This window comes from Nicotiana tabacum, chromosome 18, assembly GCF_000715075.1.
Source record: "Nicotiana tabacum cultivar K326 chromosome 18, ASM71507v2, whole genome shotgun sequence".
NCBI classification, from domain to species: domain Eukaryota; kingdom Viridiplantae; phylum Streptophyta; class Magnoliopsida; order Solanales; family Solanaceae; genus Nicotiana; species Nicotiana tabacum.
In genome coordinates, this window is record NC_134097.1 from 2696570 (window position 1) to 2707644 (window position 11075).

Here is an 11075-nt window from a genome sequence, read left to right on the forward strand (position 1 = left end):
AAAGTTTGTCTAGATTTTGATATTCGAGTGCAAAACCTTTTGTCTGCCATGTGGTAGGCAAACTTCTCAGGATTTTTCGAACTTGATCAGCACTTGAGTAGGGTTTATTAAAGGCTTTCTGATCGCCAATGATTTTGCTACTTCTTGCAAAAATTTCCTCAATGGATTCTCCTTCTTTCATCTGGAAGAGTTCATAATCATGAACCAACAAGTTTATCCGAGTTTCTTTCACTTTGATGGTTCCTTCATAAGTAACTTCCAGTTTGTCCCACATTTCTTTGGTGGTATCACAGTTTGAAATTTTCTCGTACTCTTCTCCACTTATGGCATTATAGAGTATGTTTCGTGCCTTATCATTAACTTGAACGACAACCATTTGATCATCTGTGTATTCATCTATATCTTCAGGATCAACAGGTGGTTGAGCTGCTGCTGGCGGTGGATAGTTCCCCTTTTTTATGACGCGCCATACTTTAATATCATAGGATTTTGCATAAATTTTCATGCGTACGTTTCAGTGGGAGAAATGTTGTTCATTGGAGTATGGTGGCCTTACTTGTGATACCCCTTCTTGAAAGAGTGATCCAATTGTTACTTGGTTTGATATGATCTTTTCTCAGTAGCTGTTAAACAAAAGATAAATGTGTGAGACCTGCTCTGATACTAATTAAAAGTATAAGAGGGGGGAGTGAATTGTCGATTTTTCTTTTTGTATTCTAAGTAGTTGACTAGTTTATCAATTAGTCGACTAAAGGTAAAAACAGAATATAAGTAAAACAGAAATAAATTACAGGAATTAAAGACACCAGAATTTTTATACTGGTTCAGATTCAATGTGAATCTTACGTCTAGTCCCCTTGGGTTGTAAGGATGTTCTCTTTCAGTATTTGAAGTTTCTCGATTATAGGAGAGTTGATGTAGCTTTACACCAACAGCTTAGTCACTATGTCACTTCTCTCTTTTTGATACAATGCCTCACCAGTGTTTATCTCTTTTTCTTCTCTCACTAATTACACAACAAATCTAAAGAGATCTACAATACTTATTTGGAATAGAACAAAAAGAGTGATAGTGGTTCGTTCAAAGTATGTCCGCTTCAAGACTGGTACAGATGTATATATACTTCGTGAGGTCTTCTTGACTCTTGATTGACGTGAATCTTGAGAGATTATAAACCCAAAGGAGTTGATCATTGAAAGAAATCGTAGAGTGATTCTTTCCAAGAATAAGGTGGAGCTTCCGTTGATTTGCCTTAACTTGTGGTCTTGATAGACTTTTCCTCCACTAAGCAAATCTTTTTATTATTTGAGCAATCAAAATTAGATCCGTGTTTCAACTATCTTGATTCCGTGTTTCAACTATCTTCCTTTGATGGAGGAATCTCCCGTGCATAGATTCGCGATCTTGTTTTTTTTAAATTTGGGACCTTCATATAATATCCTCCGTCAATCTGACTATCAAATCCTTGATTGATTCTTCTTTTGAATTTCTGCAACTTCTTTCTTTTTCGTCTCTAATCTTTGATAATTTTCCTTTGCTTTGCTTTTGGAGTGTTTCTTCAATCATTATCGCTTCAATCATTATCCTTCCATACTTGCTTTCGTTGACAGATCTTTTCCTTAATTATTTTACTTCTTCCTTTCTCGACTTCTTCCATACTTAAATGATAGAGTTTTTTGAGTCATTCGTTTTATCCCTCGTGATCCTGCACCATTGTAATATATTATTTTTTATCATTAAAACTTATATTTAACAACATGCACATTAAATGATTTATTTTTAGAGTAAACTGAGTTTCTTAAGCTTTTTGGAGTAGAAAAAGAAAACCCATTTGAGGAAAATAATGGTGAAGCAAATGTATAGTTCCTTTCTCTTTCTAAGTATTGAGTGTTGCGGAACTTGGTTTTGGATTTTTGGATCGCCATTTCTGATTCTTGAATAACAGAGGAACAAATGATCTGGATGAAACTTACTTTGGTCCCTTAAGTGTTGAAATGTTACTTTGGTACCTTACGTTTCAGCTCAGTACATCGCATAAAAAAGATGCGATTATATTTGTCATGATTTTCCCTTTTCTTTTTTTAATTTTTTCCCATTCCCTATTTCCGTTTTGCACTTTTTTAATTAGTTACACGAAAATTTATTTTCAAAACTTTAATTCTTCATTTATAACTCCATAATAGAGAATGACTTATTAAAAAAAAAAGATTTCTTCTCTATGATGTAATCTCTTATATAATAAATAATTTGTCATTTCTTCGATAAATGTAGAAATCCGCGATGCATCAGTTGAATTTTTTTAGGCCCTTCATTACTTTATATAGGAGAAACTTTATTTTTTATTAAAAAAGAAAAAGAAAAAGAAAAAGAAAGAGTCACTATCTTTTATATTAAATTAAATATTTTTTGGTCTCCATTAATATAACTGTTGTATCTGTAATATGTTCTCTCAAAGATTTAAATCATTTCACTGAGGATTTAAGCAAAAATAATCATCTGTTTTAAACCAGCTGAAGATAAGAATGTATCAAGAGACATTAATTTTGTTATTCCACAGTTTCATTTTGTTTTCAACATAATTTTGCATAATAAGATGCTAAGTGCAAGTGCTTTACCCTGTGGCGGATGTTAGGGGTTCGAGTCCGCTTATCACCAACTCGTGAAATTAGCCTATACAAAACTTTACGATAACACCTATGTTTTCTGATTCGGCGGTTCGCTGTACGTCGCCATAAAATTTATATGCAACGGCCCTAAATTACAGCAATGACGAAGTCCATAAAATGAATAATCAACTTATTGTTCTAGGGTGTGTTTGGTATGAAGTAAAATTTTCTAGAAAAAATTTTCATGGGAAATCTTATTTTTCATTATTTGATTGGTGAGTGAAAAAAAAAATTTCGGAAAAATATTTTCTAGTGTTTGGTTAGCGAGTGTAAAATATTTTTAGGAAAAAAATTTTTATGCTACTCTACTCAACCCACCTTCCCCAAAATTCTCATGTTTCCTGTACTCCTCCTCCCCCCCCCCCTCGGAACTCTATTTTCTTCAAAAATTTAATTATTCTTTTCAGAATTCACACAAACCCAAAGAAAATAATGTGTTACTTTTTTTCACATAAGAAAAACGTTGAAATTTGAGTTCGATAACTAAAAATAAAATACTCTTTTTTTTTTGAAAAATGAAGTATCATTTCTACAACATGAAAAGAAATTACTCATTTTGTTAAATGAAAGAAAATATTGTTTCTACAACATGAAAAGAAAGTACTCGTTTTGTTAAAATGAAAGAAAATATTTTTTCTACATCAGGAAAAGAAAATACTTAGTTTGTTGGAAAAAAAAACTTTTTCTACAACGTGAAAACAAAAGAACTTGTTTTTTGAAATGAAATAAAATACTTTTCGACATCATGAAAAGAAAGTACTCAGTTTGTCGAAGAAAAAAATATTTTTTCTATTTCAGGAAATTAAAAGAAAATACTTAGTTTGTTTAAATGAAAGAAAATACTTTTATGACATCATGAAAAAAAATACTCGTTTTGTTGAGATGAAAGAAAATACTTTTTCTATATCATGAAAAGAATATACTCATTTTGTTGAAATAAAAAAGTAATCTATTTACAAAATAAAAAAAAAAGTACTCTTAATAATACTTCTATTTAGGGTGGGTGATGGGGGAGGTTGGAGTGGGTGGGGTAAGGGTGGTTTGGGGGTGGGATGGATGGGGTGGGTGGGAATGGAAAATAGGGTGAAGAATGTTGAAAAAGAGTTTTGGAAAATATTTTCCCTTCTTTTGATACGGAAAATATTTTCCTCCAATTGGAGGAAAATGAGTTCATGATGAAAATACTTTCCAAAATATTTAAGTCATCCAAACATGGAAAAATTAAAAAATATTTTTCAAAAAATATTTCTCTTCATACCAAATACACCCCTAGTGTAATACTCCTAAATTTTTAGTGTAAATCCAAAGCATTTAGTAGTTTCAGACCCCACTTGTGAAACTTTATTTGGGCTATTGTTGTACCGCTGCAGACCCAATCCACCATCCTCTGTATTCAAGTCAAATCGCATAGCAATTTTTTGATATATGCTATCTACTATACTAAGTGATACAATTATCTCTAAGATTATAATAAGAATCCTATTTATTTATCTTAACACAACCGAAAGAGACTTCAAACTTAACCAGCACAGCAGCAAATTGTTCAAAAACCAACTTCTTCCTCTTATTTTTGACAAGATAAAGTTTATCAACATACAGACACATGCCATTATCTTTTTTGTCTAAAAAATTTAGTTCGATAAGGATAAGCCGTTAAGCTGTCCCGTCAACCACCAAACAATCCCCACTGCTTCCTGTTTCAATCTCAAATGTTATGTGTAACATAAAATGAAACTGAAATGTGAAGACTATGATGATTATTTTTCCCAATAATGATTGATGTTCGAGTAACCTTGTATTTTCATATTCCTAAATTTCTATTATTACCTGGTTGCTTTTGTTCTGATTTTTCTATTATCTTGTTGGTGTTACTGTTTCTTCAATTTTTATACTACTGCGTTTCTTTCTCTATTCTATTGTGATTGATTATGCATACTTGTGTTTGATCCGAGACTCTATTGGAAACTGCCTCTCTATTTGCACAAGGCAGGGATAAGACTGCATATACACTACCCTTTCCAGACCTTACTGGTAAGATTACACTAGGTATGTTGTTGCTCGTGATGTTCGAGTCAACTTGTACTATTTAACCTCATCTCAGGCTAATTCTATGCAAATAAGAACTCCTATTAGATTCACTGCTATTGCCCCAAGAAGATGTTAAGACTACCAAATTCCACGAATTGAGAGAAACATTATAGCCACCAAAATTCACTGCCAAAAATTAAAGCCCCAAGATGTTAAGACATTACCAAATGCCACGAATTTAGAGAAACATTATAAGTACCAAAATTCACTGCCAAATTGAAGCAAACTTGATGGAACAGAGGTTGATTGCATGTAGAAACAAAAAGGACAGCTCGGTGCACGAACCATCCCGCATTTATGCAGGTTAGGGGAAGGGACGCACCACCCCAAGGGGGTGTGATGCAAGCAGCCTACCGTAGGCTCTGATGCAAGCAATATAACGGTTCAAACCCGTAACCTATAGGTCATACGGAGACATCTTAACCGTTGCTCTAAGGCCCCTTCATTGCACGTAGAAACTGAACTAACAAAACAATATCCAAGTTCATTCACAACCGGTGATCAAGAGGATTGAAACGTTAAACGGCCATTTATCCACTAAACATTAAAAGATCTACTCTACAATTTAGAGACTAGGGATCAAGAGTATACACAATGGAGGGAAAGAGTGACACCCCATCCTTATGTGATTACACATCAAATCATTCAACAGAACCTAATTAGAAAGGCAAAATTTACGTTTGCAACCCGCTAGAACTGATATTTATATACATATGATCATATCCAAATCATTAATTTGGGAAGAAACTACACTACAAGAACATTAACGAAACTACAGTTTATTTCTGTCGTGGAACGAAATTCCCATCAGAAGCCATAGGTTTAATCCTTCACGAGTTCAGTTAGCAACTTTTCGAGAAAATGCCTCTATGCAATTCCACTCCACCATTCTCTTCAGTCTGTTTCCTGTTTTCTGATTTCTGGCATCAGTTCCTAGAGTAAGATCAGAAGTTGGTTTTAATCAACTTAAACATTCTAATATTTTAGGACTTCTCAAATTTTAGTATAAAAAGGGCAGCCCGGTGCACTAAGCTCGCGCTATGCGCGGGGTCCGGGAAAGGGCCGGATCATAAGGGTCTATTGTACGCAGTCTTACCCTGCATTTCTGCAAGAATAATGCAAGAGGCTGTTTCCACGGCTTGAACCTGTGACCTCCCGATCACATGGGCAACTTTACCTGTTATGTCAAGGCTCCCCTTCTCAAACTTTAGTATAGCAGAACAAAATACAAGTAATTGCATAGAGAAAGCATGTTAAAAGTCCTTAAGACATACTACTTCTTTGTGCAGACTCTCCAAAATATTGCCGCAACAGTGTCGGATCTTCCAAAAACACACTACTTCTAGAGGATATAACACATACCGGTGACATTTTCGGAGAGTCAGAGCAAACATAATTTCACAGGTGAAGCATTGTCAATTTGCAAGAAAGGCACTACCTAAGGGACAAATGATAAAAGGCAAATTTTACTACTCTCATTGAAACATTATCGATTATGAAACTAGTGCAATCAAATGTTTTTAAAAGCGAAAAGCACGAAAACACAACAAGGCCCGTGAGGCTTGAAGCGAAAAAGCAAAAAGTGAAGCATACAATTAAGTGAAACTACAAAATACCAAAAGTATATGAATTTAGTACTACTATGATGATTAACTTCTAATTAAAATGACTAATTTTAGCATCCAATAAACCATAATTCCAATAATAATCCAACTCCTAAAAGTTAAGACACAAAGAACCAACCATTTCTAGCTGAGATCGCTTTGCACCTCATTGTTTGAAACGCACGACTTCAACCATGAAGCAATGATCCCTCGCTTCAAGGTTCATCACTTTAAAGTGATGAAGCAATGTCTTTTTATAACGAGTGAACGAGTGAAGCAATGATCCCTCGCTTTTGCATCGGTTCATCACTTTAAGCGATAAAGCACTGTCTTTTAATAACGCTGGTGCAATAAGGTACTTAAGCTTTTATTCAGATTTAATAACATCAAATTGAACAAACTCCAACAAACTTAACATTTTATTAGATACTATAATTTAGCCAATAATGTCATTCCTAATCAACTACTCCCTCCGATCCATCCCAATTTATGCGAAGGTGTTTGATTTGACACGCAATTTAAGGAAAAAAAGGACTTCTAAAACTTTTGGTCTAAATATAGGTATGACTATCCATTATCTCGTTACGAATAAAATAGGCATTTTAAAATTAAATAGTTACTAAATACTGAAAGATGTCATTTTTCCGGTATGGACTAAAAAAGAAATTGGAACGAGGGGGTGAATGACACTCTAGGCAAAATAACATTGAAGATGGATTCAAAACCATACACTACAATGCTAAACATATGTACAAAACAGAGCATTAAAAAAAAGATTAAAAAAAAATATTTCTTTTTCAAAAGACTTACAATCCAAAATGCAGAAATTCAGCAAAAAAGCAGCTACCCAGCTGAAACACCAACAGCCCACCAAGTCTTCCAATCTTCATCACCAATAACAGAACCCGAATAACCCGAATCGACCCGAACCCGACTCCGACATATGGGGCAATTGAGAACCCTCGTAAGCCAAGAATCCACACATTTCACATGAAACAAGTGACCACAACCGGGTAAATTCCTACACAATTCTCCTTCCTTAAATCCCTCCAAACAAATAGCACAATCCTTAACAGTTTGCTGGGACCCACAGTAATTAACACAAGGCAGATCATACGAGGTTGTTGCCGCTGTTGATGAGGTTGTCGGTGTTCTCCGGTGGTAGCGACGGCGGTGCCGACGGTGGAAGGCGGTGGAGGTGATTAAGAAGTGGAGGAGGACAAGGGCAGCGAAACCTAAGAAAAGGAGAAAAACAAGGAAAAGGGAGAGAACTAAAGCCATAATTACACATTTTATGAAAAGGGAAATTATTTTTTTCGGTTTTGAGTTTGGATTTGGAGTTTCTTGATTTTGACTGTGAATTGGCATGGAATTTAGTTTCAAGATTTTAGAGATTTGGGAGTTTGAGGATTTGTTTGTGTTTTGAATAGAAAGAAGAAAAGAGAGTTCAATCTGATCTATTATGAGTTTATCGGTTTGTTAAAAGGGAAGAAGGGATGGGAGGAGATGCTGGGGAATGATACCACTAAAATTGGCACATAGTTTATTTCTTTTAGGAACATGATATTTCATAGGAAAAAATAAAATTATTTGGTTGAGTTAAAAAGTATTTATTGATTACTTTTTTACTATATTTTTATCGTAATTTTTTTATTCTTTTTTCTCAAATTTATTTTTGAAAAATACTTTTTTTTGGCTAGGATTTATCAAAAACAGTCTCTTCACCCCCCACAAAATTAAGGTGCACGTACATCCATCGTTCCCGGCGCTACTTATGAGATCGTTATATCGTTGTTGTTATAAAAATATTTTATTGAAGAAGATAATAATGAGTATATTTTTCACTGTCCTAATTTAGTGACAACCTATCCTAAAAAGATTGATATAATTTTTATTTAAAAATAATTTAATTTTAAAATTTTTGTTTCATTCCTTAATGAGACGGTTTATAAGCAACATCAATATTGACTTGTTTTAAGCTATAAGTTTTAATTTTTTTTCTTTTTACATTTCATGTCTAAAATAATGACACATAAAAAGGGACGAAGAGAGTAGCAAAATAAATTAAGGTTTGGTGGAATTTTTGAGTATCAAAAATTATACTAAATAATACTCAATTAAAACATTATATGAAGTTAATTGATAAATAGGAGTAATTGAAAAGAATTTTATGGAACAAATTCCACCTAAAAAAAAATCGAATGGTGGGTGGGTGTGTTGAAACGTGTGCCGAAAAAGTGCATAGACTTTGGGTTCGTTAGTGAGCTGAAGTTTGTCAGTTTGGTCCAAATGTTATTGCGAGAATACCACTAGAAATTCGTATATACTTGGAATATCATATTTTGTATGAGTGCTGCTATTTGGCCACACTCATAATGGCCCAACGATGGTAACACCCAACTATTTTATATTTGGCTTAATAGCCATTATTTCCTTCCAAAATATTTCCCTCCCAAATTAGTTAATAACTATTGATTATCCCAAAACATTGATCCCATAAAATCATCATTCTCTCATGGGAAGATAAAAAACCTTCGTATGTATACCTATATTATTATGTATTTTTTTTAAATAAAATTTATATGGATGGAAAGATCAAAAGCCTTCGTATGTATACGTATACTAGCCTTAGGATATGCGTTTTGCGCGTGTATCCTATATCAATAAAATATACTTTTTAAAAAATTAATAAACAATGTGTTTGAATTTTAAAATAAAAGTTAAAAAAAATGTATAAGTTCTTGAAAATGATGACTACTAAATATATTACTATTTAGCTGGCTCAGTGAATAAAGAATTCTTTTCATAAAAGTTCTTAGATGCCTTATTGTAGTTTCTGAGAACTTCTATAGAAATATTTTATAAAAGAATATTGTTATTTCTATGATCTAATACAAAACAAAATTAAAAAATATGTAAATACTATTACCAACAAAGATTTGTCAAATAAAATAAACTAAAAAAAACAAATCTCTGCCATTTTGGGAATGAAGAAGTTGGTGTTATACTCATAGAAAAAATTGATAAGGGAAAACGTAACGCCTAAATGACTTATATTTTTTTACATCAAACAATTTAATATAGAACATAAGAGAAGTTTTCATTTGTAAAATAATAATAATAATAACAACAATAATTATTATTATTATTATTAATAAAATAATAACTGACAATTCCTTTAGAATATAGTTTGTATTTTATTGTTTTCTCCTGATTGCTTCAAGTTTGTTTTTTTACGAATTTGACTCTTAATACTAATGCTATTCTTATCAAAACAAATTTATGTATCATATTCGTTTTGTCAATTTGAAAATAATTTTACTTATATGATGAATACAAAAAATAATTAAATTAATTCTTGTTAAATAGTTAATTTAAAGGCTTAATTATTTGTTCCCAACATCAAAGGAAATTACATATTGGTAGTTTTCACCTAATTCAAATAAGGAAAGATTTATTAATTAAATTTTTAGTTGATATCAAAGTCCTAAATATTAAGAAATTAATTAGATTCTATTACTAAATATTAGAAAAATAATCAAATGACTATTTTGTCCAATGTGAACTCTAGTTTAAGAGAGTAAAAAGGCGAACTACATTTCGCTAAGGGCCTTCGTGCAAATAAAAATATTAATGAGCCACATTTGATTTAAAAACATTCTAGAAGATAATTTGATAAGAACTTTTAACTTACATAAATAAATTCACAAGAAACACAGAGATAAAGAAAAGAATACAAAAACATAAAAGCATATCGAAACGAACATTCCAAATATATACGGATGCTTGTTGATGCAAAACATTGGATAATTTTTAGTACAAAGATTTACCATTTTATTAAATAATTACGATTGTTTAATATCTTTCATGTCAAAATAATAAATACCAAAAGAAAGATATTTATTTAATTAAAATTTTACTCCTTTTTAAAATCCCTACATATTAGTAGTTTTCACCTAATTCAAATAAGGAAAGACTTAATAATTAAACTTTTAGTTGATATCAAAGTCCTAAATATTAGGAAATTAATTAGATTGCTATTACTAAGTATTAGAAAAATAATCAAATGACTATTTTGTCCAGTGTGAACTCTAGTTTAAGAGGGTAAAATGGCGAACAATATTTCGTTAATGGCCTTCGTGCTTTTAATGTAGTATAGATTAATTTTCAAAAATTTATATGGTATATAAATTCGAATAACCTTGAATCATAAGTAACAATTTTGATTATGAAATATTAATGAATTAAGTTATGTATTTTGCATATTTAGTTGTCACGATCCAAAATCCCACTAGTCGTGATGGCACCTAACCCAACCTGTTAGGTAAGCCAATTTCCAACAATCTAATTCCAATGAAATTAATTAAAAGAAAATATCTAAAACCAATACATCTTCCCAAGAACTTGTAGTACAAATCATGAGCTTCTAAGAATAGAGTGTAAAAAGCGGAAATGAAATAAATACATAGTCTGTTTGGATAATACATAAACAGAGCTTTTATAAATCTAAGGTTACCCTGAACAAGAGGCAGCTACAACAGGAATGCAGGTACATCTTCAGATCCCGCAACCATCGAGCACAGCAACAACAGCAGCCAACATCTACACGAACTGTGTAGAAGTGTAGTATTAGTACAACCAACCCCATGTACTGAGTAAGTAATAAACCTAGTCGTAAGTTGAAAGTAGTGACGAGCTTCTACCAAGGTCGGGTCCA

General features: G+C 32.3%; 1 long non-coding RNA gene across 2 annotated transcripts; it reads right to left on the bottom strand.

The window, feature by feature from the left end:
* Positions 1 to 5344: 5344 nt before the first annotated feature.
* Positions 5345 to 7900, bottom strand: LOC142172859 (uncharacterized). Of its 2 annotated transcripts, none has more exons than XR_012701830.1 (3): positions 7169 to 7900; positions 5851 to 6188; positions 5345 to 5687 (listed from the first exon to the last, which is right to left on the bottom strand). It is a non-coding gene; the product is annotated as an uncharacterized LOC142172859 (long non-coding RNA). The 2 variants fall into 2 exon arrangements; XR_012701829.1 differs by having other exon boundaries at positions 5851 to 6192.
* Between the last annotated feature and the right edge of the window lie 3175 nt (positions 7901 to 11075).